This window comes from Podarcis gaigeae, assembly GCF_964106915.1.
Source record: "Podarcis gaigeae genome assembly, chromosome: 14".
Taxonomy (NCBI): Eukaryota; Metazoa; Chordata; class Lepidosauria; order Squamata; family Lacertidae; genus Podarcis; species Podarcis gaigeae.
In genome coordinates this window covers 6,347,242-6,360,886 of record NC_139690.1, presented here as the reverse complement: position 1 = coordinate 6,360,886, position 13,645 = coordinate 6,347,242, and the positions used below count along the sequence as shown (strand labels likewise).

The 13,645-nt window shown below is 37.6% G+C and overlaps 1 protein-coding gene across 24 annotated transcripts in view; it reads left to right on the top strand.

Annotated features, from left to right (window-relative positions):
- Positions 1 to 13,645, top strand: part of TCF12 (transcription factor 12) — a 137,777-nt gene that overhangs the window by 14,281 nt on the left and 109,851 nt on the right. For 11 of the 24 annotated variants that reach the window (XM_083712605.1, XM_083712599.1, XM_083712607.1 and 8 more), the window contains exon 4: positions 12,005 to 12,066. The exons of the other annotated variants lie outside the window; for them this stretch is intronic. The gene's annotated coding sequence lies outside the window, so the exon portion shown is untranslated. The remainder of the gene's footprint in view (positions 1 to 12,004; positions 12,067 to 13,645) is intronic. 24 annotated transcript variants of the gene reach the window in all.

Genomic DNA, 13,645 nt, shown 5'->3' with positions numbered 1-13,645 from the left:
ATCAATATTATATGCATATATTCTTTTATAAGGTCACGGTGTTTAAAACCTTTGCAGCCGAGTAGGCACAACAAACTACTTGTCAGGTGGGAAAAATATTCCCAAATCAATTTCCTCTGGAAAACAGCCTTGTCCATTGTTATCTTCTGAAGTTAATGGATTAAATTCACTTTGACAGTTGGAGACATGTACCAGTGTCTTGCCTGTGGCCATGATCTAATAATCATGGATATGGTAACAAGTTGTCTAAAGATTCTGTGATCAAGGTGTTGTTGGGTTTGTTTTTGACAAATGTATTCTGCTTGCAACAACGGGATTTGGCTAATAAGAATGTATTGCTCGTTTTTTATTCTACATAAAAGAGGAGTGGTGGTGGAACTAGTCTTAAAAAATCAAGGGATTGACTCAGTGGATTGGATCCAGATTCCAGATTAAGTCAGTTGTAATTGAATCCCATTGAAATCTTCTAACTTAGCCTGGATCCAGCCTAATGACTTCTCCTTAGCTTGTTATTGGGGGATGAAGTTTAGAGGCAGAAGAAGTCTCATTTAATGACACTGTGAGCCAAGACTGACCAGAAAGTAGGTGGAAAAAATGAAAGACATTGCGCACAGTTGACCTTTTAATAGAGAGAGGGAGAGATTAATGATTTGGAAGATGCCTCCATGGTAACTTAAAAGTGGTGGAATCGCATTGGAAGTGAAGTTGGGACAACTGTCCAACTGCTTCTTGGGATTAACCACATCCGCTTGTTAGTGTGCATCTCTCATTTAATTTATAATACTTTCTTTAACAATATGAAAGAACTCAAACATTTTAAGAGAATAGCAACTTATTGGTAACTTTCAAATCTGTTAATAGACCAGGTATTTTCTATAGGTATATTTTCTATAGTTTGTATAGTCAGCTTCGTTTTACACAAATTCTGAAGCCATATTGCTGTTATGGAAATGGGTGAGGTTTTTTTGCCTTTTATAAAGTAAATGTTATAGTAGGGTTTCCTTTCTGCAAATGCTTCTGTGAATTCACAAAAGCCATGGTATCTCAAAACTAAGCAAGTATGTGAGGATTGTTCATAGGTGAGAATATCAAAAGCCAGCTTTCATAATGACGTTTACTTGGTTGCAGTGCTTTTCTTTTGATTAGTGATAAAATCAATGATTGTCACTGATCTTCTGTCTGTGATCCTGTGTAGAGAAACACATGTGTCTGCTTTCTAAAAGTTCAATAGTTGCATGGTTTCTTACATATGTTCCATAACTTGTACAGTTCCATAACTTGTACAGTTAACTCCTGCCCTCACTACCTGTCCCAGCTCTACTGTCTTAAGTAGAATTATCATTGATAAACCAATAAATTAGATGACTAGTTTCAGTCTTGTCAGATAAACAGCATTTTAGAATCTGTGGTGAGTTTCTTTTTCTATGAATACCCTAGCATGGGTAATTATAGAGAGAGCATATTCAATACCTATTTTTGGTAGGTGGCGCTGCCTCTAGGTATGTAGAAATGAAAGGATCCACCTTCAGTTATAGGTCCCTCCTTGCATTTTTTCCCCTCTTTTCCTTTTTAAAAAAAATAAATTTGCATTCTATTTTATTTTTTTACACCTGTATGTATATGATATGTTAAAAACCTTGGTAGGAAATACAAACTTAAAAAATATGTGTCTGGTGAGCCACCATCTCAACTTTCCTAATGTGAATTAAATTCTGCTGTTTTAAAGAATAACATTATTTCCTTTTCATTACACTAGTACTCTACATTTGTATTTGGGGCTTTTGTAGTACTGTTATTTTTCATATTGCTTCCAACTTGCTTAATCCACAGTTATTGCATAATTGTTCTTGATATTATTTTTTTCACTTGTTTTGGAAAACAAATCCCCGTACTCTAACTTGACCTTGAGAGTCACCAGTAAATAAAGTCAGTTCATAAAGCTGTTGGCAATATTATCCTGTCACTTTCCCCTCATGTCTTTTGCAAAGGCCTCAGTGATTACCGTTATGCATTAAATTCTAACAGTTGTAACTATATTTCAAAATTCAAAATACCCTCCCTCAAAATTGTGTTAAATGTTTTGTCATGGTTACAGTTAGACACATACTGTAACTACCGTATTTTTCCGTGTATAAGACTAGGTTTCCCCCCCTAAAAAATGATAGCCAAAATTTGGGGGCGTCTTATACATGGGGGCATCTTACAGACGGAAAAATATGGCATATTGCTTTGCTGGTACCTTTTCTATAAATGCAATCTACAGTAATAATAGTTATAGCTATAGGATGAATGTATGTGGGAAATAGAATGTAAAATATTTGAAATTTGACTACATCAGATGGGGGTGAATGGCTTCTAGTCCTTTTAACACTAGAAAGAATTTGGCACGCACCACATTTCAGCACATCTATCTTGGTGTCAGTGTTACTCCAACCTCACACTTGTGTTAGTTATGTATGGCACTGGAGTAGCTTTGAATTGGGTTAACTTGCTGGTGAGTTTCAGGACAAAGCCATGGTAGTAAGTAAATGTATTTTGATGAACACAGTCCTTGCACAGCTGCCTAGTCACTGCTAATGTTACCTTGTGTGGCATGCATGATTTTTATACTAAAATGCATAGGAAGCCAGTTGGAAGGTGCTCACATGACACAGAAAATACACCACAGAAGTAATAATTCAGCATTATAATAGTTAAGCTTCCAGGTTCTGAGCAGAAGCAGGAGTCCTTTTTAAAGAATGATAAGTTCTATGGGTATAAAATGTCTTTACCGTGCCACTGTTTGCTAGATCTGTTAAACTACCAAAGATATAAAGTATGGTCCTCTAGATTTAGAAATATTTATATTGTACATTTTACAGTGTTAGCTTCCTATAATTGGTTTTAGTTGAGTACCAACCCCCATTCACATTTTTAAAACCAACCTTTATGGAGATTTTACATGAGTTTGAAAGTAAAAATAAATTTAATAGCTGGTTTTAAAGGCAAACTCCACTACAGATGAATCTAAAGGGGTGTCCACAGCACTGTCCTATCCTGTTGTGTTGGATTAGTTTCCATTAGAAGGTTTGAGGATGTGGACAAGGTGCTTGGATTGGTATTTCTGGATCCTTTGATGTCTCTTGAGGTGGCCTCAGTGGCATGAAATGCCTTCCATTGGCTTTGGCTGGTGGCCCAGCTTGTGCCCCTATCTGGACAGAAATAGCCTAACTACTGTTGTCTATACTCTGGTAACCTCTAGGTTAGATTAATGCAATGTGTTATACGTAGGGCTACCTCTGGAGACAGTTCAGAAACTTCATCTGGTACAGCCAGGTTGCTCACCAGGACAAGATAGTTTGAGCATACAACCGCAATCCTGTTAGGCATCAGGTGAAAACATTGCTCTTCAACCAGGCTCATTAACATCCTATATCCTTTTAAATGTGTTGATGGAAGGGGGGGTATTTGTTTGCTTTGTTTTTGTTTTTATTATTATTTTGTTTTTATCTTGTGAGCAGCCCTGAGATCCACAGATGAAGGGTGGTATACAAATTTAATAAATAGTAATAATAATATAGCTAATGTTTGTTGAAACAAGCCTTAGTTAACTAACTGTGGTTAATAAAAAATGGAAGTGAAGGTTTCCAATTTCCTCCTTCTAACTGCACTGGAAGAGGCAAGGAACAGTACATGAACCAGAGTCTTTCTGCATCTATTTTTTGTCACCATAAACCATGGGTTTAGCCAAAGCAGAGATAACACCAAAGAGTGTAGTCTGATCTATAGATTTCAACTTAGGGTTTGTGTGGCTTAAAGCCCACCATGGCTTACTGGACTTGATTGAGAGTGTATAAATATTATTACCTATATTATCAATCTTAAAATAGCCATGTAAGTAAGAGATGTCACGATTACTTCCACTTCTTTGTTGAAATTGGACTTGCAAAAGCTAAGAACATACAGTCGTACCTCGTTTTGTGGCTGGGATCCATTCCAGAGCCCTAGCCGAAAAGGACGCAGGGCAAAGTGCTGTGTCTGCGCATGTGCGTGGAGTGGTTTGCGTTTCTGTGCATGCGTGAAGCGCAGTTTAGCGCTTCTGTGCATGTGCGAGTGGCAAACCCGGAAGTAACTCGTTCCGGTACTTCTGGGTTTGCTGCAGACATTCGCCAGAATGGATGCTAGACGAGGTGGATGTTCGCGGAGGCATTACTGTAGTAGCTTACTTAAGGCAAGGTGAGATCTAATACGGATTCCTTGGCTCATGCTGCTACTACTAAAATTGCAACATTGTCTTTACTGAATAATGTTACTGTGTAACATTTCCCAGTTCTGATTTCTCTACCCTAATGTTGATTAATCACAAAACTACAAGTTTGTACTGAAATTTAGCATGTTTTGGTTTAAGCAAAACACATTAAAAAATTATGATTTTCATTTATAACAAATAAACATTTCAGCAAAAAAGGAAACAATTCTTAGATATCAATCTTCGACTTCCCTCCCCCTTTCTGTGGTTCCATAAATTTGTTCTCTTTATTTCCCCCTGCATATCCCAATTTAAGTCTGTTTATTCTTTAAGCAATATGTATATTTTGCTCTACAAGTTTAGCATGGGTAGCATTCACCCTGATATGTGGGGTCTCTTCTTTCATGGAATGAAATGTTGATTAAGGTGTTTCCTTTTTAGTGTTACAGTATGCCATGTTGCAAGTTGCTGACAAAGTTATAATTTTTTTTTGTCTAATGACAAAAAAACCAGCTGAGATTTAGCTCCTGTATGTATTATTGGAGAGGCCAGAAATAGGTTTCATGCAACAAGTTTCAAATCTCCTGAATAAACTACATTTCTCTCCAAGGTTAACTACCAGCACAGATGGAGAACAAATAAAGAACCTAAGCAAGGAATTTAGTAAGAACACACCATGACTTTTTAACCAGTGGGTGGTATTCAGCTAAGTTTTACTCAGAGTAAACAAACTGCAATTAATGAACATGTCTAAGGTAGAGCCATTAATTTCAGTGAGTCTGCTCAGGATAAAACTTAGTTGAATAGCATCCAATGTTTTTATTCAGTTTTAAACAATTTCTCATAGAACAAAAGCACATACATGTACACTGAACAGACAGTGATCAGTCCTTTAAACAATGCAAGAATGGGAAGCTAGGGAATCAGTCCAGTCACACTACTTGGAGCTGTAAAGCAAGTCCTGTCAGTTAGTACTTCCTCATGAAAATTCATATAAATACAAAGCCCAAATATCAGACAATTTTCCTTCCAGTTGCTGCTGTTGGGTCGCTTTCTCATATGCAGCTAATGTTGAGAAATCTTCTAAGCACTGCACAGTCAGTAGTGGAGAGCATTCTTCCAGGTTTTTATCACCATCAATACATGCAGAGTCCAATCTCTGCTTCTCTATCAAGTTCTGGAAGAGGTGTGGTGGATCCAATACTTTCTGAAAATTATTTTTATTGTATTAAGTGCAATCTGAGAAGTTAATTGCACAGACACCAGAATATCCTTCCATTGCCACTCATGCATCGGTTATTCCAAATACTCATTCCATTCCTCTCACCCACGTAAATCAAAGTTGGTTTTGTCAATTAGAGCTTTATATAGAAATAACAGATTTTGAAAGATGTGTTGAGGTGATCAGATATTCCAATAACTCAAGGAACTCAGCTGCACTAAGGGCCTCAGGATGAAGCAGGGTAGTCAAGAGATACTTTAATTGAACAGGAGGACAAAGGGGTTGCTGGGGGTTTTTTTGGTATCTTGAGAAAGGAAAGAATTCTACATGCTGACCCACTGATTGATCACATGTGTTGAGGCCCCTTCACCCCAAAATTTCTTGACACTTCTATAAAGTGTTGTAAAGGATTGTATAGCAGTGTGTTTTTTGTGTTGCTGACATGGTAGGTAGAATGACGTTTCCCCTTACATGCATGGATCCAAGAGCATTCAATCCTCAGAGTAGAGTCAAATAAAAGAATTACAGTATAAGGTTGTGCAGGAACAGCATCAGCTGGTGGCAGCCATTGCTACTTTTGAATGCTAAGCAACAAGCAGACCCTGAAGTACATTTTGAAGTCAAGAGAATGCAAAGCCCTCCGCCAGTTGCATTTTTTAAAGTAAAAATCTTGGAGAAGAATAGTTCCTACAAAAACTTGCAAAAGAGATGCACTTGCAATGTCATTGTGGTATATATAGGGGAGAATGTTTGTTTTAAGCAGGTTGGTCCATCTGTCTAAATCTGTGATTTAGGCAAGTATCTTTCCATACTCAGCGTATAACTCCGTCTTCTATCTGGGTGAATGAACCACCAGCCAACTTGTTTGCATTCAGTATTTGTCCTATCCCAGGGGTTTTCAGCCAGTGTGCCGTGGCACCCTGGGGTGTCTTGAATGACTGATTAGGTATGCTGCGGGCAACACTAGCCTCTGTCGCTCTTTCCTTTCCTCCCTCTGATGCCATCTGCCTCCCAAAGGCTTGCACAGCTGTTTATGGCAGCAGCCCTGTCTATAAGCTCCACAGGCAAATGGTGCCTCTGGGAGGCACCCCTCTTTGGGGCAAGGAGGGGCAGCCCAAGAGACCAGGGATAGCAGTGGTAGTTTCCCGAAGGACTCCCAAGGAGAGGCGAGAGGAGGCTGAGGGAACACTCCGCAAGGGAGGGTGTTCAAAAAGGGGTGAGGGGCTGCTGGCTCTGCATGCAAGGTGGTCACCTGGGCTCCTGAGCCCAATAGGGGTTCTGCAGAAAGAATGTAGTTGGTTAAGGGAGCTGTGGACTCAAAAAGGTTGAAAACCTCTATCCTATCCTATCTGTGTTCTGCACACTCACAGCCTCACATGTGTTTGATGAAGAAAGCTAGATGAGGAGCTTTAACTGGGAGGTGTTACATCACACATGGAGCTACTCTATATTAAAATTATATTATATTACTAAAATTTGTAACTGCTGTTTCATTGCATATCATCTTGAGATGATTGTAAAAGGTGATTACAGGTGAATAATAAAGCACAAAGCCAAATGTATATAATGTTGTATTGGCTTGATATGAAAAATCTGAAGACGTTTCGCTGCCACAGTCCCCCCCCCCCTTGCATTTTTAATCTTTTAAAATGCTAACTTGGCTGTTCTGAGTTCATACATATTTAAGCCATGATAACTCAAGCTGCTGAAGATGCTGATTCACAAATATTTCTTTATATCTGTTTCTTGAAAACTGCATGGTGTAGTCAAAACTTTATATTATACTGAAGGATACCAATATTCATTCTGTTGTGCTTAATTTTATTTTTTAATTGTTTGTTATACATTCATGCGCACATACCCCATATTTATCCATGTATAAGACAACCCGTTTTTTGGAACCCCAAATCAAGAAATCAATATTTTAAATATCAAACAGAACAACCTTGATATTTTATTAAATATTCAAGTCACTGGCATAGCAACCCCCGCCAGTGCCTGGGGCAGCGAGGTGGTGGTGGTGCATGGGCAGCAGTGGAACATGCCCCACCAACACCCGAGATCACCCAACACTCGAGTTGTTGAGCTCTCCCCTACAAAAAAAAAAAAACATTCTATCATGTAACAGCAAGCTATTATGTTGCTTTGGAACACACATTTGTAAAAGAAAAGTCTTACTAGCTTTCTAACGAAATACCTGGAGTAACTGTTACTATACTTTGAAGTCTTGTTTACTCTTTTATGTTCTGCTCCAATAATTGGTATCCTAATTAGAACCCAATAGGGCTTATATTTACAAAATATATTTTAAAAAATGTGATCCCATTGAGATCCCAATATAAAATTTTGCAGGTAGCTCCTAAAAATAATACAGTTTTTGACATTTTTATTCATACTAAATTTTTTAAATCACTTTTTAAAATTGTAAATTTTGTAACTGAACTTTAAAATTTAAAGTAAGTCAATCATATGACATATCACATTAAAGCCCATGAAGTTCTGAAGAGATTGGTATTTTTAGTTTTGAAATATCTCAGTTCTGGGCTGAGCTTTTGACATTTGTGTGTAGTCAGGCAAGGCCAAAATTGTCATTCTTTTGAATTTTCAAACCCCCATAACTTCAAACGGGATGAAACGAAAATTTAAATTTTTAGATTTAAACTTAGTTTTGATAATTCAACAAGTGTACAAAATATTAAGAAAATTGGGTGACATGTGGTAAAAAAAATTGGATCACTTGATATGGAATGACCCAAGCATCTTATTTTCCTCTTACCCTATGTTTGCTATTCTTTTTTTTTAAAGAAATGAAGGGCCAACAGTTCTTAAGGTTCAATTATATTTTTTGGAATGGCAAAAATATAATAATTGTAAAATGACTGGAATTTCTTCTGCTGCTACGAGATACGTTCCATCAATGTATGTCTGTAGGACCTACTTTTATATATATTTAGAAAGGCTATATTTGTCTTAGGTGATAATTACATGAAAAATTCAGAGGACAGTTCCTTTGGTGTCTGTGGTGCTAGGGCATTGCTATTATTATTGGTCTGTGAGAACTTACGCTGTCAGGTTGTCTACTGCTGGAGAAGAGTTTCATCTTCTGTATTTATTTTATTTAAAATATTTATTTGTGACTCTCAGATGAGCTAACAAAGAATCACATAAAACTACCGTAACATCCCACAAATCACAGCATGAAGCTAAAACAGCAGCATAGAAGAACAAAACGAACTTGAAAGGCCTGGGCAAGTAAAAACATTGTAATGTAATGCTGAAAAGAAAGTGAAGGCTGCACCTGGCAGAACTCTGGGAACTGTGTCACACATGCAGGGTGAAAAGGCCTGTCTTTGGTCCCCTACGCTTTTGTTTTGGATGATGTGGAGGCATGGAGCCAGGAGTTGTTGTATCCTAAAAGTTGAGGTCTGAAGGTGTCTGATATAGCTCCACCTGACTGGAAGGTGCCTTGAGAATCTTATATATGTTCTCTCCATTTTTTGGGAAAAGGATGACATGGGTACAAATATAAGAATTCTTAGGTAGAAGAGGAAAATTGATGCTTTGTTTGACTGACACCACTGTCTGTTCTATGAACAGTGTCTCAACTGTTTTCGCCTTAAAAGGAACTGCCGCATGCTGCACTTGTTTGTTTGCTATTTTGAATTCAGGCATCGTATTAGTCGCCTGAATGATTAAGGGATACTGCAGTGGGAGTGTTTATTAGCATTCTAATACTTTACAATTACATTGCTAATACAATTAAAGCATTGTGGCTTTGAAGTTAATTACTTGGACACTGATTGATGCACGTATATGTCTCCTTCCAAAAATTGCTTCCATGCGTGAATGTAATGCACTGGGAATGATGTTGGGTCTAACCAGAAAATCTCAACCTTAATGGTTACATAAATGCTTATGTAAATATTTTATAGAATTACTCAACACACACAGAGAGAAAAGGAACTAGCTTCACAGTTGCCCAACAATCTCCCACTAGTTATGTCAGAAATTTTATTACCTTTACATGAACTAGTGTTTTAAATAAATATTTGCCATCGTATATAGCTGGTCTCCCCAGGGTGCTTAAACTGGTAAGCAGAAGGGCTTATTTATTGCATTTATATCCCACCTTTTCTCCAAAAAGCACATGATTCACCCCTCCTCAATCCCTACAACAACCCTGTGACGTAGGTTAAGAGGCTGTGATTGGCCCAAGGTCACCCAGTGAGCTTCATGACTGAGTGGGGATTTGAACTGATCTCCCAGGTCCTGGTTCAAATCTCTCTTACCCCAACACCACACTGGCTCCCTAGAGTACTTCTGCTATGGGGCAGCTTTATAAATTAAGTAGGTAAATAAATAAATAGGGGAAAGCAAAATGTCACTTAGAGAAGGATCTGAAATATTTCCCTTGAAGCATGAATTTGGTTTTTTTATGGATTGTTTAATTTTATATTTTAATGTGTTGTAAACTGCTTTGAGGTTTTTCCTTAAAATATAAAGCAGAATAGAAATGAAATGATAAATATATAAAAAAAACTTTATTGCAAAAATAGACATTCCATTGTGGCGACCGCAACCAAGGTTTAAGATCTATTTGGCCTGAGTTTCTAACACTGCCAAGGAGCATTGCAATATCAGTAAATTTGACAGCCAGGTTAAGAGAGCTGGCATGAAGTTTAGCACCAACAAAAGGGAGGGCCTTTTTAGATGCCGAGAAAGCATTTGACAATGTTTCCTGGGACTTTATCTTTAAGGTTTTGGAATATATGGGTTGTGGAAACACTTTTATAAAAGGAGTTAAGGTAATATATACCGATCAATCAGCAAAATTGATAATAAATAATGTATTGACAGAGAATTGTAAAATAACTAAAGGAACTAGATAATGTTGCCCGCTGTCACCTTTATTGTTTATAACAGTTCTATAAGTTTTGGCGCAAAGAATAAGATGTAATCAATAACTTAAAGGTATAAGGGTGGGACAGAGACAATATAAATTAATTTTGCAGATGACGTGGTGGTATCTGTAAAGGAACCAATAGAGTCAATCCCAAAAGCACTGGAAGAGATAAAAAAATAATAATGGAGAAACAGCAGGTCTTAAAATTAATAAAGATAAAACCAAACTTCTGGTAAAAAATATGAATGATGAGAGTAAAAATACATTACAAAGTTTATCAGCCTTAAAGATTGTAAAGAAGACTAAATATCTGGGTGTGTGTTTAATAGAAGAGTTTGGATTTGATATCCCGCCTTTCACTCCCCTTCAGGAGTCTCAAAGCGGCTCACATTCTCCTTTCCCTTCCTCCCCCACAACAAACACTCTGTGAGGTGAGTGGGGCTGAGAGACTTCAGAGAAGTGTGACTGGCCCAAGGTCACCCAGCAGCTGCATGTGGAGGAGCGGAGACGCGAACCCAGTTCACCAGATTAGGAGACTACCGCTCTTAACCACTACACCACACTGGCATTGCTTAAGAATGTATGTAGTTTACAGAAGAATCCCCGCTTACGCGGCGTTACTGTTCCCAACTGCCTCATGCCCAAGTGCCTTCTGTTCCCGGCCTAGTCCCCTTTCGGCACTGACCAGTGTTAAAAACCCAGATATATCATCGAATCGCCAAATGGCACCTTAAACCTAGGTTATGGTTACCACAATGGATTGGCCAGGGTCTCCCCCCCCCCCAAGAGGTTTGTTGTTGTTATTCATTTCATTTCTGTACCACTTTACATTTAAAATTACAAATCCTAAAGCAGTTTACAACATATTAAAACATCAAATAAAACAATCCAGAATAAAATAAATTCAAGCTTCAAGGAAAATATTTCAGATCTTTCTCTAAGTGACATTTGTTTTCCCCTGGCACCAACCTGGCACCCAGAGATCTCCACGTGGTTGCAGTTGGACTGTGCCAGACACAAACTGTGCCTGGTTAATTTCTAGCACTGACACTGAAAATGGTGTGCGTGTTGATCGCCTATATGTCAGAAAATGCATGTGAGGTGGTTTTTCTGATCACATAGCTGTGTTAAAAGTCTGTAGGAGGGTCAGGTTTTATTACAAACTAGTGTACTACAGAGTTGGAAACAGAATTAGGCTTGCTAGAGAATCATTTTTAAAGAAGGTGACAATTGAAAACTGGACTAGTGCAAGTGCTGCTAATTAGACATGGAGGTGGGTGTAATCATAAAATAGTACAATTTCCTAACATTTGAGTGACCAAATGTAATATCTGTAATCAAATGGGGATGATAACTGCATTAAAATGACCGCCTCCCTCTCCCTCTTTTAGATATTTATTAATAAACGAGTAGTTGAGTTTTTTTGTTTTGTCTGCATAATACTTAACTTTCATATGGATTGTAATTCCTATATTTTTATCAGTTAGTATTACCATCACTTGAGGTTAAAACATTTAAAAAGTAATGTGTGGTATATTATTATTTTTACTTTTCTTGGAAAACGTAGGATTTTGAGCCTGTGAACTCCCCTTGAATAAGGGGATGACGCCATTAAAAAAATCTATTTGTTGCTGTCTCCATCTGCTTGCAGGGAACAACTGCACCCAAGCGTCTTGGATGATATAGAAGAACTCCATGAAACAGAATAAGCAAGTAAGATATTCCCCCCTAATGTAGAGGCAATGGAACTGAAAGATGTAGCATGGCATCTAACCAGACTTCCCTGGGAGAAAAGAATGGAAAGTCATATTTTAGATCAGATGCTGTGACCCATTTTTTTTAAAAAAAATTATTTTTGCTAGTGCTGTCCATGAAGCTGCTGCTCAGGATATAGCTAAAACCAAAGTCAAGAATAATTTTTTAAAAGTGCCAGCAACCCATGGAACAAGGACTTTAGATTACTTTTTCACTGGCAGAATCTTCCCCTCTCCACAATCGTGAAGGGAGTTTCTAAAGCAGTTTGTGATAGTACATGGTAGTGAGCTATTCAATGAAAATTTTAAAAACTCCACTAAGCAGGTTAAAGAACCTGCAAGAACCTAAGCAGGTCTTTGGATCCTACCCAAAGTAAACTCTGTTTCATGCTTCTACTTTAGATCTAGCAAAGAGGGAATATGAGAAAAACAAATACCTACGATTATACTCTTAACAAAAAAAATTCCTTCCAGTAGCACCTTAAAGACCAACTAAGTTAGTTCTTGGTATGAGCTTTCGTGTGCATGCACACAAAAGCTCATACCAAGAACTAACTTAGTTGGTCTTTAAGGTGCTACTGGAAGGAATTTTTTTTGTTTTGACTATGGCAGACCAACACGGCTACCTATCTTTAACTATTATACTCTTAGACTTTCTTATAGTGATTGCTGGCCTTCCAGGGCACTGTATCATTGCAGTGTATAAATTTTACCACCCAAATCAATTGTGCTAATTGTCTACTTTTCACTTGATAAAAGGATTTTTGGGAGGTGGAAGCTAGGAAGAAAGTTTTCCTACTGATATATATGTTAATTTTGTTTAGCTGCTGTTGGACTTTAAGATGAAATGCAAGCATAAGGATTATTTTATGCTAGGATTGTGCGTTTCTGCAGATTTAGAAACTTATAAAACGTCACTTAGGTAATATTACTCTTGAGTTTTAGGTTTCCTGTTACTTATTTATGCTTGAACTTACAAATAAGTACTGTGCCTGCCCAGTGAAATGCAGTGCTTCTAAATATTAATTTGTAGCATATACTCTTTATAATGTAATTTAAATAATATGGGGAAAAATAGAAGACTATATATGCTGTACATTTCTTGCTGATCTACTTATTTAATATTTAATGAAGTTGTGTCACTTTTAATGGGTCATTGGTCATTTTGATTGACTTACATAGCCCTTGGAAAACCTAATTTAATTCCTGTTGAAGAGAGAGCGAGGAAGGGGCTTGGATCTACTACAACTTTAAGCTGCAGCCAGATGGGGAATAGGAAACCTGTTACGGGCATTTTCTCAATAACTTTGTGTCTGCATTTTAATATAGTAAAATATTGTTCAACCACTGAATGCTGCTAGTTGTAGAGAGAATTGTAGACGTGATTTGGACCAATTCCTCCTGGTAGGACAGCCAGTTCCTCCTGCCCCTTCTCTGTTTCTGAGCTGACTTTCTAGAGCATGAGGTGCAATAAAAAGATTCTTTAAAGTTTTTTTTTGGCAATCCTTTGTTACCAGCAGAGCATAGCAGATGTAAAA